At 41.6% G+C, this 17,229-nt stretch overlaps 1 protein-coding gene across 2 annotated transcripts in view; it reads left to right on the top strand.

The window, feature by feature from the left end:
- The window catches only part of STX8 (syntaxin 8), a 344,866-nt gene that overhangs the window by 148,325 nt on the left and 179,312 nt on the right, over window positions 1-17,229 (top strand). The gene's annotated exons all lie outside the window — the stretch shown is intronic.

Genomic DNA, 17,229 nt, shown 5'->3' with positions numbered 1-17,229 from the left:
AGAAACGTAACTGTTTACTAACAAGCGTTTATAAGTTAGAGGCTGTTAGTTTTCAACTGAAACATTTTCTTGGTATCAGAAAAATGGGGAGAGCATCACAGTCAAAGGGCAAGCTCTGAGAGACGAGTCCATTATATTTTATATCTTGAATAAGCCTTCCTGGATTTGTCTCTTTTGGAATATCACTAGAACCAATCTTCTAGTGGGGATTTATCTTAAACACTTTCCTTTAGTGCCTCGTTTTTCTCCAGAATAGTAGTTGTAGTGTTTACCCAACCCTTAAAAGTCTCCGAAACTGTTTTTTCATCTTAGTAGAGAAATGATTGGTTTAGTCACTTGTGATGTGAAAACCTTTTTTTTCCTTCAAGATAAACACTTAAAAATGTACAGTATTTTTGCCACAGTAACAGAAGATAACTGACTAAAGAAAAACATATGTAACATATATGAAAGTAAAATACGTGACATACTAGCATAAAAGAAAGGAGAGAGAATGGAAGTATATAAGATCTGACCACTGTGTACATGAAGTGGTATAATTTTGTGTGGAGGTAAACTGTAATAAAGATACATATTTTAAATCCTTGAGTAAAAAATGAAAAAACCAAACCCAATGCCATTGAATCAATTCTGACTCATAATGACCCTGTAGGACAGAGTAGAACCGCCTCAGGGTTTCCAACGCTGTAATCTTTAAGGAAGTAGGCTGCCATATCTTTCTTCCTTGGAGTGGCTGATGGGTTCGAACTGCCAACCTTTCAGTTAGCAGCTGAGCACTTAATCACTGTGCCACCAGGGCTTCTCAAACTCTTTTGAGTAAAGAATAAAAAAAGAGGAAGAAATGAAACAAGCGTCACTAATAAGCTAATCCAAACCCCAACCAAACCTACTACCATTGAGTCAATTTCGACTCAAAGAGACCCTATAAGATGGAATAGAACTGCCCCATAAAGCTTCCAAGGCTGTAATCTTTACAGTAGCAGACTTTCTCATCTTTCTCCTGAGGGGCAGCTGGTGGGTTCGAACCACTGAACTTTCAGTTAGCCAAGCACTTTAACTACCAGGGCTCCTTAATAAGCTACTAGAGAAGGTAAAGTCAAATACTAAAAAGTAATTAGTCTAAGAAAACTCTGGAGTTAGGAACAACAAGGACAAGAAAGCAAATAGTAAGATGGCAGATTTAAAACCAACATAATCAATTATTACATTAAATTTAAATAGATTAATCACACCAATTAAAAGGCAGTGACTCTCAACCTCAACACAAAATCAAGACCCAACCATGGACTGCCCAAAGAGCACATTTTAAATATAAGGACGCAGATAACTTAAAAATAAAGGATGGAAAAATATGGGTTATGAAAATAATAATGGATGAAAGCTGGAGTGGCAATATTGGAAAAAAAAAGAAAACCAGACAAATTAGAAAAAAAAAAAGTAAAATTTCTCTCTTGGGAAAAAAGAAGAACAAAGTCTACAATAAGATTGTTGTTCTAGATTTGTGGCCATAAAGTAAAATGGATGTTTATTTACTATTTAATAAATGCAAAGAACCACGATAGCTGTCGGAGGAGATGAAAAGAAGCTTAAGATGCAGTTATTTCCCTCAAGAAGTCTTAACGTAGCCGGGAACTTGGTATTAGACTCAGCGCTTCTACCTGCAAACTAACTATTGGTTAGGAGTGTACACTGAGGCTCTGCTGCGTGCCTGGCAGTGTGCGTGGCGGTGTAGGTGTTGAAAGAGAATTATAAAATACGCTCAGTCTTCAGAGAGCTTGCGTTACAGTCGGGGAGGGGAGACTGACACAGTCAGCAGGTAACACAGGACTCTGCGTGGTTAAGCACTAAGGCATGTCGGTACATGAAGTCTTTTTAAACCGAAATTTACCGTGGACTAGGAAATTGTACACAGCACTGAGAATAAGAACGTCTGATTTGGAGTGATAGATGAGTTCAGATTTAGACATGTTGAGCAGTGGCTCTCAAATTTTGCTGCACGTGAGAATCGTCTGGGAAGTTTTTAAAAATCCAAATGTCCAAGCCACACCCCAGATCAATTACATCAGAACTTCCGGGAGTGGGAACCAGGCATGTATATAAATGTTTGTTAAATTTTATTGTGGTAGAACATATCTGTGTAACTGCAAGTTCTGAGGTTCAAACCTACCAGCTGCTCCTTGGGGGAAAGATGTGGCAGTCTGTGCCATAAAGATGACAGCGTCGGAAACCCTGTAGGGCAGTCCTGCTCTGTCCTGTGGAGTCGCTGTGAGTCAGAATTGACTCGATGACAGTGGGTTTGGTTTGGGTTTGGAGTGTGGCATTGTAGTCAAGTTGATTTCAACTTGTATATAAATTTGCCATTTTATCCTTTTTTAAGTACACAGTTCAGTGGCATTGTGAACTATCAGCACCATTACTTTTTTCCACAACTTTTTAGGTGTGTGTATTTTTAAAGCTTACCCAGGTGATTCCAGTGTGCAGCCAAGGTGGAGAAGCATTGTTCTAGGGCAGTGGTTTTAAATGCTTCGTATTTAAAACAAAACAAAACAAAACAAAAACCCTACTAAAGCCTGGGTTTTTACAGCCCTCTAGCCCAGTTACATTGAAATCTCGGAGTATGAGACCCTGGTGTTTTATTATTTAAAAAGGCCCAGGGCATTCTGATGTGCAACCAGGGCTGAGAGCACTTGTATAAAGTAAGGGTGAAACCTTCCCATTGACATGGAGGTGCTTGGAGATAGGGGACTAGAATGCGAGGGGAATGACTGCCTGCAACTGTCCATGTAGGGGTCACTTCCAGGTTATAAATACGTCCAGGGGAACTCTTTAATTTTACAAGGTATGAGGAGCTAGGACACAGACTTGGGGGAAACTCTACAGGGAGAAAAGATGCCAGCATAGAAGCTAGAGGCACGATACAGCAGAAGCAGTTCATTCGGTATGTTTTCATGGGATTTGTTAGAGGAGAGTTTCAAATACGAGATGGACAGCCTGTTTCAAAAGCCATGGAGGGTTTGCGTAAGATAATCAGGAAAAAAGCCATTGCTTTTGAAATAGTCTGTCATGGGGCCATTGATGAAGGAGCACTTTCACGAGAATGTGTCAGGGTAGAAACCAGGTTCTGGGAGGTTAAGAAGGACCTTACCTGGAGAAGCCAGAGTATCCACAAGGGGTAGACACTGTATGCCAGGAATTTATCAGCGAAAGGGAGGTGCGAACCAGGGCAGGCGAGAACCAGTGAGGTCATCAGCGTCAGCTGAGGAAGCTTGAGGTTTTGTTTTATAGTAAGATTCGGACACAAGGAGAGGAACCCAGACAGATGTCAACATTTAAAGGAAAGGTGTCTGGAGAAAGGAAAAAAAGATTGAAGCTGCTAGAGAAAGAGGCAATCATTTATCAGCCTTATCTACAAATATTTATTAAGGCCTATTGGTCTTTCCCAAGAAGCCCTGGTGGCACAGTGGTTAAAGTGATTGACTGCTAACAAAAAAGTCAGCAGTTTGAAACCACCAGCAGCTCCGAGGGAGAAAGATGTGCCAGTCTGCTTCTGTAGAGATTACAGTCTCAGAAACCCCGTGAGGTCGTTATTAGTTGTAATCGACTTGATGGCATTGGGTTTGGGTTTGGGTGTTGGTCCTTCCCAGGCTGTGGGAAGGAGTGGACTCTGGAAATCAGGCAGTTGGTATCAAACCAAATAAGCATGAAAAGCTATGTTTTGTGACTGGGGAGGAAGATTTAAAGCAGACATGAACAGATCTGTGGCATGACCAGTTCTTGTAGTTGACCATGGTAAGGGCTGTCTGGCCCCATGACGCTCTGGGTATCAGCTATAGTTCTAACCGAGCACTTCAGGAGTACAAATAATGTGCTATTCTGCACATGGCCTCAGGCACGTCTCCTAGCCCATAGTGTGGTTACTACACCAGTGCTGGTCCTTGAACTGTTTGTCACCAGTTCATAAGGAGGCAAGCGCAGAAACTGAGAGTAAGAATTCAGAAACCTTTGCAACATTTGGACGTTGCCACAGCATCCACGTGCATCCAAATGCATTTTTCTGGTAATCCTTTTTTATTATATTTTGTAAAAGCATTGGCCTGTGACAGATTAGAAATGAAAAAAAAAAAAGTCCTGTACCACAGAGTGTTTTGAGAAGCAGTGTCAGCCGCCTGCACTCCAACCCTGTTGATGTGCTTATGCCCTCTTATAGAAACTCTGTAGCTGTCACTCATCTCCACTCAGGAGGAGCCTGTGTTTTCCTTGATTTTCTCCAGTCTCGGATGCTGGCATTTGCCTTCAAAGTTGGATGGATGGATGGGTGGGTGAGTGGATGAGTGGATGGGTGGATGGATGGGTGGGTGGATGCATGCGTGGATGCGTGCATGGATGCATGGATGGATGGATGGATGAACAGAAGGAAGGGAGGAAGGAGGGAGGGAGAATACATACATTCATGGCTGTCCTTACAAGTTCGTTCTGTCCAGATATATACAAGCCCAGCCTTCTGCCAATGTTGGCAGCCCCTTTCCTGTAGCCACCTCAGCCCTGCCTTCACTGAGGTGCTCTTGCTCTTGAGCTTCTTTATATAGTGTATTCATTCAGCAAATATTCCATGCATATATGTGCTGTTGGGATAGTTTGAAACGTTGGAAACCTGCAGAGATTCCTCTAGGATTGAAACTTGTTCTTTAGGCCTGGGGAATGCCCTGCCAAGATAAATGAGAAGAGAGAAGAAAACAATGGAGAAATTAAGGCTAACCATTCAAAACCCTATGTTTCTCAACCTGTGCTGTGGAATTATAATTTGATGCTCAGGAACTCTCTTCCCGAGTGCTCTGGTGAGCACGTCTCCCACATCTCAAGAAGCAGATCTCCTGTATGACATTCACAGCTGTATCCCAGGAACCACAGTGCCACATCCCACTACCATCAGCCTAGGACTTCAGCCTCTCCCTTTGCTCCTTACCTTTGGAGAGTGTTGAGTAGTTTATATCTCAAGTGAAAACATCAGCATAGCCCTAGTGAGTTTGCCTGGGAACAAAAATTTTTCTTCTCACGGTGACAATTTGGGTGAGTTTCGCACCCCAGTGTCTCTCCTCCCTGCATCCCCAGTCTGCGTCACTGGCCTAGTTCAGCTCCTCTGTACTTTGTATATTTTCTCTTGAGGTCAGGGGTTGTGTCTGTCTCAATCACTGCTGTATCTCTGGTACTTAGCCCAGTGTCTGAGATGTAGTTGGTGTCCAGTAAGTATTAAATAGGCACTCTTTTTCTTTTTTTTTTCTTTTTCCTGCTGCCATTTTTCTTCCTAAAGCAAACATCTACTCATGTCCTGAAACTCTTTATCTTTTCCTTTGATTATGCCCTTTCGCTACTTCCTATCTACTTACTCTTTGGCTCAGCGGTTATCGACATATTTTCATCATCTTCTACCAGAAGCCCCAAGACAAATCATGTTACATGGGAAGAGCATTCTGTGAACAAACATGTATTATAACAAAAACCAAAAAAAAAAAAAAAAATACTCATTGCCATCGAGTCAATTCCTACTCATAGCAACCCTATAGGACAGAGTAGAACTGCCCCATAGAGTTTCCAGGGAGTGCCTGGCAGATTCGAACAGCGAACTGTTTGGTTAGCAGCCATAGCACTTAGCCACTACACCACCAGGATTTCCATTATAACAAAGGCTCTCAAAATAATGCAGGAAGGTGGTGGTGGTTGTTAGGTACCATCAAATCGGTGGCATCAAGTCAGTTCTGACTCCTAGTGACCCTTCGTACAACAGAATGAAACACTGCCTGGTCCTGTGCCATCCTTACAATCGTTGCTTTGTTTGAGCCCATTGTTGCAGCCACTGTGTCAGTCCGTCTTGTTGAGGACCCTCCTCTTTTTCGATGACCCCCTACTTTACCAAGCATGATGTCCTTCTCCAGGGGTGGATCCCTCCTGATAACATGTCCAAACTATGTGAGACAAAGTCTAGCCACTAAGGAGCGTTCTGGTTGTACTTCTTCCAAGACAGATTTGTTTTTCCTTTTGGCAGTCCATGGTATATTCGATATTCTTCTCTAATACCACAAGTCAAAGGCATCAGTTCTTCTTTGGTCTGCCTTATTCATCGTGCAGCTCTCACATGCATATGAGGCGACTGCAAACACCACGGCTTGGGTCCTTGAGATAACACTAATTGCCACTATTAAAGGTGCACACTGTTGTTCTGTATATTATAAAAAAAATTTTTTTTTTTTATATTATAGGATGAGATAAATACTGTATTTCTTTTTTTAATTGCATCCTTTTTTTAATTTCTGTTTTTAGGAGTCCTATAATATATAGAACAAAAGTATGCACCTTTAATAGTGGCAATTAGTATTATCTCAAGGACCCAAGCCATGGTGTTTTCAGTATTAACAGAAGTTGTAGTATTTTCTTTCAGCATTTGAATGAATCGTCTTACACGCCCTGGTTTGTAGATTATTGGCTTAAATTACCTTTCTTGGCTTACATTTCTTCCTCCTTTCCTGACAGAAATGGAACCTCTTGAGGAAATGATGCTGTTGTTATGTGTATCGTTTTAACAATGATTCTCTTGGACCATGCAGTGTATGAATTTTCTGTGTGCAATTTGGAAATAGCTGAACTTCTGAGAATCTTGAAAACCCAGTTTACTTGAAAACTTTGTGATTAGTAAGGAAAAATGATCTTAAAGCAAAGCTGTGGAGGAAGTTTTTCTTGAGGTTAAGAGACCATTAGCCTTATAACCAAGAATTTAAATCTCTATACCGAACAAATGCGTTTTTAAGATCTAGGCACAGTGTGAAAAATAAGGCTGTTTGCAAGGTGCTTGGGAAATTTCTAAGTAGCTCCCATGTGGGTAGGCCTTTGTTCTGGGGGTAGAGGCCTAACCTCAAGGGTTAATCAGAAGTTCACTGGAAACATCATTCACCACTGCTGTGGGTCAAAGAGAAGAGTTCACGTCTGGGTGTTACTGACCGCCAAGCCCTTTCTCGTGGCTCTCGCAGCAGTGATATATGGTTACGCACCCCAAGGGCACAAACCTCTAAGGTAGATTTATTGAGGAAAACTGCTCCTTGTCCATGTGATATTTACTGGCTTTGAAATCCAGGTAGGGAAGTATTAGGACTTAGGGATGCTTACCTTACTTGTAGAAACATACTAGCAGGCAATACTTGCTAAGTGTTCAGATTCACACATAACACAGTGCCTAGCATATAGTAAATGTTTGCTGATCACCTGGTTGAACGAATGAGTTTAGGTTTTTAAGAGGTTGCTTGGTATTTCATTACGATACCAAGTTGGTCAAGCACAGGATGGTTATAGAGTTTTTGCTCTGTGCCTGTTAACTGTACATGTCCTTTTTTTGCATTTCTCTTTGCACGTTACACCTCCTGATAAAAATGTTTTGAAAAGGCTTAGAAAAAAATGTCATGAAGTAAATGCATACCCAGACTGTTTCCTTTAGAGGTTTATCGGTAATGTGCTTAAATTCCCTTTGTCAAGTTGAAGTGTAAACACAAGAGTGTTTGCCTGTCGACACATGGAATACAGTAATTAATTTGTATGTGGAAAACCCTTTCCAATTTGAACATTTTAGGGAGCAAGTTTTCCAAGTGTGTCTTGCTAACAGCCAGGAACAGCTGCAATTTGCATAGCTTTTCAGATGGCGTCTCTGTGACATCTGTGAAAATAGACAGCTTTGGTAACGAAGCATGGCCTGATTCTGTGGCATGTTACAGCAGTTTATGATGTATGTATGGGGGCCAGAACCTCCGCAGCAGCCGAGTGGTGTGCTGATTTGCACAAAAATGCTTATATGGTCTAAACTGCAGTTTTCAATTTGATGTTTATTAGATAGACGCTAAGGGCAGAAACTTCCATTTTAGCACAAAGTGTAAAATACATCATTTAATATTTGGTGATTCAAGCTCAAATTAGAGAATAAAAAACATTATTCCTGATCAATAGACTTAATTCAGAGTGCACGTCGCAAATCAAGGGTAAACAGTGATGCCTTACCTTGCAGTGGTGTTGAGACAATTATTAGTCAGAAATAAAAGGGAAGGTCAGAATCTGTAGCATTCATGTAAGCGTGACATAGAATTCCAGAAAAGGCATCTGGGTGGGATGAGGGTCAGAGGAGCAACACCTGCACACCAAGTGCTTTTGTCTGTTCTCTTGCCAAAGATTTTTTTTTTTTTTTTATTTCTTTTCCTTGAGTTCCATTTCTTTTTCCCCTAACCCCAGCCTTTTGTATTTACAGTTCACAGGAAAAGATAAGATCCATCTTTTAACCATAAGCTCGTTAATTATAGGTGACCATGTAGTTTCTGAGTTTATAGATGTTTATATGATTCGCTGGGCAAAGGAGATTTGTTTTATAGAGACCGCCTTAGTTTCTGCTAGTAAAAGCGTTCACAAGAGAGAAACCACTGACCCGGCCTCTCCCCCCCACCCCATCCCACCCCAGTGCTTCCAATTAGGGATCTAGTATCTCATTCCAGATAATTGGAAAAGGATATTCAAAATCCTACTTTATGTAAATACGGTTTTTGCCTGCGTTACATTACTAGGCATTCTGAACACATCTGGAGAGACGGCGGCCCCAGGGATGTTAAAGCATACTGTTTTGGTTGGCACGGTGACATTACAGTGTATGCCAATTTGTAATGGCTTTTGGAAACAGGCAGTTTTAAACTCTCCCTGAACTATTCCCCCGAGAAATTATTCAATTAAGTACAACTAAAATTAATGTTTAGCATTTTTAGTTTAAATAAAATAGGCAGCTGTAGAGAGGAGCCTGTGGTTCATGCCCTTGCTCTTATTTTACCCTGAAATCTAGCAGAGAAAGGATTGGGTGCTCTGGAGTCAGTGCGTTGCCGGAAGATGCATAGCTGCCAGGCCCTCCTCAGCACTTTATGCTGCACTCGTGGCTCTTCCCGCCAGGCAGCCTTGGACGCCTGGGTAGTTGCCGCGTTTCTACCCCTTCGGGCACTAGGGGAAAAGCCAGAGCCAGAGGACACCTTTCTCCACCTTCTCAGTCAGTGCCTCTCAGACTTTAATAGTCATAGGTGTCCCCTGGGGATCTTGTTAAAATGCAGATTTTGATTTCTTAGGTCTGGGGCGAGGCCTGAGATTGGGCATGTCTAACAGGCTCCCGGGGGCTGCCCCTGCTGCTGGTCCCAGGACCACACTTGAAGTAGCCAGGTTCTCAGCAATAGTGGGTGTGTGTGGGTGTGTGTATGTGTGTCCAGGACTTATTTGATTTCCAATTTGTAGCTTGGCCTGAGTGCATTCAGGTAAGCTATACTCTTTTGTTCCTAGTATATCCTTACTTTCTCAGAATTCCTGATTTTCACAGACCTTCACAGGGTCCCTAGAGGGCTGTTTTCTGGAATAAGACATGTTTCTGACTGATGACTAGCAGGAGATAATAGCTTTGGTTCATTTGTCATGTGTCTTTCTGAAACCCAGATTCATTTTCTACTCATTTTCTCTGATCCATCTTTTGTAGCCATGTTGTAAAGGAAAAACAAAAGGTTAATCTGATATTCCCTAGTATGTGTTACTGAACATGCAGGCCAGAGCCCTGGTGAGGGAAAGGATGTATGGGCAAGTGTGGCTTTGTGGTTTTCACCAGGGGCCATTACTTTCCAGGCTTGGCTTCTCAACTCTTAGGGCCAGAACTTTGATAGTCAGCTTAGTCAAGCGTGGTCTACCAGGACATGGTTGAAGTCCACACGAGGTGGAATCTCTTGAAAGACTGATTTATCACCCAGAGTGTTTCTTTATCCATAAAAATGAGATGTTCTACAAGAAAAACTTCAATATTTATGTCTCCTGGACTGGCTGTCTCCTTCCTTGTATTGAAAACTAATTTATAGTCGGAATTACTAGATGCATAAAGACTGAGACATCCTTGTAGGAGCCACTCCTATACCATTCCAGTGTTCCTGCCACAAACAGAGTCCAGAGTTCTCTTCCCTCAGATCTGTATGATGTTCGTGAGAAATTTCTTGCTGATTTTCTTACCTTCAAATTCTCTCTCTTTTGGTCTATCCTTTGTTTTTTCTAACCAAATAATTTTCTTTCTAAAATATAGTTCTAGTCAGGTGACTTCCTTGCTAACCCCCTTCAGTGATTCTTCGTTGCCTAGGCGGCGTTCCCAAACCCTTCATGACTTTTGCCATACTCACCTGTGATATTCATTTAATGTTCTTCTTTGGACTTAAATTTTAAAATTTACATTTTTATGAAAATAATACCTTTACATAGTTTGAAAACACAAAGAGAATTAGAAGGCTTATGAGAAACAGGAGTTTTCACCATCAGCCATCCCCACCCCAAAGTTCTATTTCCCCACTTCTGATTCTTCCAGCGATTTCCCCTACTATTCACCTCTGCATTTCAAAATAATACACTGCTATTTCTTAATGTTTTCAACCTTAGATGTCTGTTGATTTCTTCCTAAGGAAGATGCTAATTTAACCTAGAGCAATCCCACACATGCACACTTCCCCTCCTCTACCTTTAGGTCACAGATTGTAGTTAAATCAATGCTGCCAGCATTATGACAATGCAGATGCTGTTCACAGCTGAGCCACAGGGTGTACTACAATCAGATTTTATTTCATTACACACTTTTCCCCTAAAGTCAGTCATTGCCTCTTATGTTTTTTATTTGCTCGGTTGTCTTTATTGATGCTCTTTCATCCCCCATACCTCTAATAGAAATGTGGAATTCCTCTTGATACAGAGTCCCTGACTTAGGACCATCTGTTGTTGTTTTTTTTTCTTATACCTTATGGTTTGTAATATATATCATATACGGTGTTGCAGTGTATAATTTGCTGATGTTATTGTCAGATGCTCACTCTCAGATGTTTGATGTTATGATTTATAAAGACACTGATAATAAAAGGCAATAATAATGAGTACTAAAAAAAGAGAAAATGAGGTCTTCAGCTTACATCGGAACCGACTTATGACAGTCATTGGAATGGAACCCCAATGTAAATGGGGGACTACCTGTATAGACAAACACTGTAGGTAATCGGTCAGTTTCATCCTTTGATTGGAGACCCCCCTTCCCTGTCCTTTGTCCCCTGGTCCAGTTTGGATGAACTGTAGTCAGGCTCTGCCTGGCTGTTCCTCCCTTCCCTCTCTCTCTAGTTCCTGTAATCATCAGTGTTGGCCCTCAAGAATTAATCTTCCATTTAAATTTTTTCTCCTATTTTTCACTGCTTTTTTTTTTTTTTTTATCATATTACTTTATTTTCTGAATGATGTCCTAAACCCTGTCTTGCTTCCAATTCCCTCCTCCCCCCTTGCTATCCTATCTCTTTTTCTTTTGAAATAATGATAGATTCACAGGAAATTACAGAGATAGCACAGAGGTCCCATGTACCCTTTACCCAGTTTTCCCCAGTGGTTACATCTTATATAATTATAGCACACTATCAAAACATAAAAAAAAAAAAATTTTTTTTTTTTTTAATCAAAACAAGGAGTCAGACGTTGATGGAATGTGTGCATATAGTTTGTGCATTTGGGACTGAGAGGCAGTATCACTTTATCACATGACCACAATCAAGATATAGAGCTATTGTTGCTGTCCTAATTTAATTCCTAAGAACCCTATTGTTCTCCGAATGTTTCTTTTTCTACCCTTCTGTTATTTGGTGGATAGTTGTCTTTTCTTACCTAAGGGTGTGTGTGTGTCTTTCAGTTTTCTTTTGCTCCACAGCCCCCCACCAGTTTTTTTGGAGCTTTGTTTCAAATGCCTGTTGACTCTTGGTGAAACAGTCTCCTTTAAAAGTGAAGCACCAAAAAGCTGATTGGAGGGACCTTGTGCAGAGTACAGTTTGCTAACAGGTACATTACCATACAGGACAGTGGAAGAGGGATCCCGCCACTTCACTGTGAGAGTTTCAAATATCAGAGCACGGTGTATACACACGTGCATGTGTGTGTGTGTGTGTGTGTGTATCTATGTATGTGTATGTATCTTTTTCTTGAGCTAGCCTGTTCCTGGAGAATAATCCTCCAGCCTTCTCTTGGAGAGTATCTCCTGCTAGAGTTCTGGATGCTGACTGGGGAAAGAGGTTCGGGGTATGGGGTGTGAGATAAGCTTCCTGTATGTCAGTAGGCAGACTTCACACTTAGTACCCCTACTTCCCCCACGCCATACCCACTTCCTCAGCTGCTCCCGGTGTTCCTGGACACAGAGCCCCACAGCTGGGATCCAGGCATCACTGGAGGAGGTGTGAACTTCTCCACAGCCCACTGGATGGCAGAGAAGTTTGCAGGGTTGCGTGGGCCAGAGCTGGCCTACGGTCCCCAGGTAAGCAGGAAACACTGCTCCTGGGCAAAGGTGAGCTGAGGCTGGCAGACAGGTGCCACAGCCAGGACTGACAAACTGGAAACATCCTTCTGGGGTAAAAGCAGGCCGAGATGGGTAGGCAGGCATACAGAGGGAATCAGGGCTGTGGAAGCCTGCTTACTGGCAGGGTGTATGAGGCCTGGGGTGTGTGGTGCCCACGTCAGTAGGGCTGTGGCATGGTGGTCACTAGGCCAGGGCTGTGACTCGCTGAGGGACTGTGGACTTGGCTGACGACTGGATCAGGGCACTGCTGGATGTTTTCTTCATCCGTGTGTCCACTGCTCCAGCCACACAGTACTGGGGAGAAGAACAAGGCAGGCAAACCAGATCCAGGAGAATCCCCTTCCTCCTGCAGCGTCCCTTCAGTGCCCTCTGCTGATAAAGAACAACCTCGTACTCGCTGCAGAGGAGAACGTGCCCATGGAGCTCAGTCCCTCACCGCAGAGGAGGTACTGGTGGGTGAACTTGGAGCCGTGAGGCAGCAAACTGATAACTGGCACACCGGAGGAAAATGAAATTTAGAGTATTAGTGTATTATATGTTCTATAAAACTGGGACCTTTTCGAGTCAGCAGCCCTTTAATTAACGGGACCCGTGCCTTCCCCCGCTGCTTTAGCTGCACTAGATGTTATTTAGTACTTTGCACTGTGCTTGGAGAGAACTCCAAGAAGCAGTGTTGGAACAAAATGAGACATTGTATACATGAGATTTAAAAATACATATAATAATACAAATTAAGACACAAGCAATATACAGGTATATATAATCAGAGAGTCACAACCGCAGGGTGCACTGAGGCGCCAAGAGCTGTGTCTAGAAATACCTGCCTCGAGAAAGTGCTGGTCCCGTTCTTTTCCCCATAGACACTTTTTTTTTAGAATGGAGAATTTAGAACACACCTAAAAATCTGTCTGAAGTGTGAGGGCTACTTGGACAGAAGGTCGATAACTTTTCTGCAAAGGAGAAATGCCTTCTTAAATAGGGAAATGTGTCTTCTTGAAGTTATTTGTTTTTTTAAGACTACATGGTTACCTTCAGCTTTCTGACCAATAGATGTCACAGTACTGAATCCCTGAGAACCTAAGTATTAACCAACCATCTGGACTGTAGCAGAGATCTTCTGTAAGAAAAGGAACTACAAAGAAATCAAGGTGTTGTTACCATGGAATGGGAAAAATGCAGACTGTGTTTAGTCTGGACTTAGACATAGACCTGAAATGTGAGACACAAGAAGCATGTAACACTGGGTAGAGCATTTGGATTGGAATCCAGAAACTTGCCTTCTTGTTAACAGAGTTAACTACCTCTTATTAACGGAGTAACTTGGGCAAGTTACACATTCTGTGTGGGCCAGTGTTGACATGTATAAAACTACGACAGTTTCCCTATCTACTTTTCGGCATTTTCAGGAGGATCAAATGACATAAGAAATGGTTACAATGCTTTACAATTGCAACTTGCCATCATCATAAAAAAATTTTTTTTTTATAATTTATTTCTTGTTTTTCAGAATATGTTGTTGTTAGGTGCCATCGAGTCAATTCCGACTCAAGTGGCCCTGTAACAGAGTAGAACTGCCCCATAGGGTTTCCAAGGAGTGGTTGGTGGATTTGAACTGCCAACCTTTTGGTTAGCAGCCAAGCTTTTAACCACTATGCCACCAGGGCTCCTTTCAGAATATACACAGCGGAATACGCACCAAGTCAATAATTTCTGCATTTATAATTCAGTGACATTGATTACATTCTTTAAGTTGTACAACCATTCTCACTCTTCTGAGTAGTTCCCATTAACATAAACTCACTGCCCACTAAGGTTCCTATCTAATCTTTTGAGTTGCTGTCTTCAGCTTATTCCCCTATAGATAGACCTTAAAAGAACACAATGCTCAAGGCAGACATTCTTTACCAGCTAAGCTAAGTTATTGTTTGTTTTAAGAACATTTCAAGGGATATTTTTGGTTTAAGACTTAAGGATTATGCCAGGGCAGTAGTTTCAGGGGTTTGTCCAGCCTCCATGGCTCCAGAAAATCTGGATTGCGTGTTAATTTGAAATTCTGTTCTGTACTTTCTTCCTTTTGATCAGAATTCTCTGTAGCATCTTTGATCAAAACATTCAGTTAGAGTAGCCAGCCACCATCCAGTTCTTCTGGTCTCCTGGCCAAGGAGGCAGTTGTTCATGGAGGCAATTAGCTGCACATTCCATATCCTCCACCTATTCCTGACTCTCCTGTTTTCTTTGTTGCTCCAAGCGAATGAAGACCAATTATTGTACCTTGGATAGTCACTTGCAAGCTTTTAAGACCCCAGGCACTACGCTTCAAACTAGCAGATGGGACAGAAGCACTGAACACAATATTAGGCCAATTAACTGGGAGTCCCATGAAACCATGACCGTAAACCTCCAAGCCAAGAAACCAAATCCCGTGAGGTGTTTGGCTGTAGTACATAAGCAGCCTCAGCAGCTGCTCTTTGTTGTAGTTGTGAATATATCTATTACACAACTTTTCCTAATTCAACATTTTCCGGGTATACAGCTTATGGACATAATTACATTAATTGTCTGTGCAACTATCTTAGGATGAGTTCTCTAGAGGAGCAAAACCAATGAAGCATATATATAAACATAGAGATTTATTTCAAGGAAATGGCCCACGCAGTTGTGGAGGCGGGCGAGTCCCAAATCCATGGGTCAGGCATCAGGCTGAAGGTTTCTTCTGACTCACGTGGTTGCAGGGGCTGATGATGAACCCCAAATCGGCATGTCAGGCTGAAGGCTGCTGGCTTACGGGGTTTTCGGGAGCTGGCAGATCCTAAAATCTGCAGGTCAGGTGGCAGGCTTTTGTCTTACGTCCCAAAAACTGGAGGTCAGAGGATGACGAGTCAGATGCAGGATGGAGAGAGGTGAGTTTTGCCAGAACATCCATGCATACTGGATACAGGCCACACCCCCAAGGAAACTCCCCTGTGAACACTGGTGTACATATGTATGTTTGTGTCACCGCTTTCAAGTCCCTTGGGTATATTCCTAACAGTGGAATTGCTGGATCGTACAGTAGTCCTATTTTTAGTTTTTTGGGGAACCACTACATTGTTTTCCACAACCTCTGTACCATTTTTCATTCCCACCGGCAATAGGCAAGGGTTCCAATTTCCCCACATCCTCGCCAGCATTTGCTGTTTTCTTTGTCTTAGCCATCCTAGTGAGAGTGAAATGGTGTCTCATTGTGGTTTTGATTTGCATCTCTCCGATGGCTAAGGGCATTGAGCATTTTTTCATGTGTTTGGCAGCCATTTGAATTTCCTTTTTGATGAAGTCCCTTTTCAAGTCTTTGCCCATTTTTTGGATTGGGTTATTTGCCTTTTTGTTGTTGTCAAAGTTTTACATATTTTTTTGGTTATTAGGCTCTTATTGGAGATACGGTTTCCAAAGATGATCGCCCAGTCGGTAGCTTGTCTTTTCACTTTTTGGGTAAAGTCTTTTGATGAACACAATTTTTAATTTTTATGAGGTCCCATTTATTTATTTTGTCTTTTGAAGTTTGTGCTTGTATTATTAGATAATCCATTATTAAAAGCTAGGCCCAACAGCCTTGCCATTAAATTTTCTCCTGAGAATTTTATAGTTTTAATTTTTACATTTAGATAGCATCATAAATATTTAAATAAAAAGCTTCATTTATGTAAGATTAGGTGGAAACAGGGAGGGTAAGCCCTACCTTAGAAATAATGTAGTTTTATGAACATCATAAAAAGCTAATCTGTTTTGTTGAGATCTAACTGGAAGAATTCAGAAATAATATTCAAGACTTTTTTCATTCCTGTTTTCTTTTTGTTTTACATGTTTTGTTCTAACCATGTTATATGAATTTGAACATGCTGTAAATATGCAGTAGCAGGGGCAGATATGGGAACTTAAGGCTGTGATTCTGTGAGCATTTCTGAGTCCCAGAGTAAAGAAAATTATTCAGGCGGACAGATTCTGTTGGATTTGAAGTGTAGGCTATTTTTCAAAAAGATCAGAGATTCAGTTTTTTGGGTCTAGATATTTCATGAAAGACTTTCTAGAAGCTTGAGTGATAAAATAGAGAACAAAAAAATTATCCAGGGTTTTCTATAGTGAATTGTGTTGTTGCTCTTAGGTGCCATTGAGTCTATTCCTACTCATAGCGACCGTTTGTACCACAAAATGAAGCACTGCCTCGTACTGTGCCATGCTTGAGCCCATTGTTGCAGCCACTGTGTCAATCCATCTCATTGAGAGCCTTCCTCTCTTTCACTGGCCCTCTACCTCTACTTTACCAAGCATGATATCCTTCTCCAGGGACTGATCCCTCCTGACAACATGTCCAAAGTATATAAGATGCAGCCTCCCCATCCTTCCTTCTAAGGAGTATTCTGGCTGTACTTCTTCCAAGACCGATTTGTTCGTTCTTTTGGCAGTCCATGGTTTTGGCAGTCCATGATACATTCATTATTCTTCACCAACACCACAATTCAAAGGTGTCAACTCTTCTTCGGTCTTCCTTATTCATTATCCAGCTTTCTCATGCATAGGAGGTGATGGAAAGTATCACGGCTTGGGTCAGGCGCACCTTAGTCTTCAAGGTGACATCTTTGCTCTTCAACACTTTAAAGAGGTCTTTTGCAGCTGAGTTGCCCAGTGCAATGCAGTTAATTGTGAGGAGGGAAAATATACACAAATGACCTTGGCTTACAGTTGTTGATTGTATTCTTGACCAAGGATTTGACATTTAGGTAAATCATAGTTTTGACCGATAAGATACAGCATAACAACAAGTAACAACTGTATATATTTGTAACAATTAAAAA

Source organism: Loxodonta africana, chromosome 18, assembly GCF_030014295.1.
Source record: "Loxodonta africana isolate mLoxAfr1 chromosome 18, mLoxAfr1.hap2, whole genome shotgun sequence".
Taxonomy (NCBI): Eukaryota; Metazoa; Chordata; class Mammalia; order Proboscidea; family Elephantidae; genus Loxodonta; species Loxodonta africana.
The sequence above is the reverse complement of the archived record's forward strand: the minus strand, read 5'-3'. Positions and strand labels throughout refer to the sequence as shown.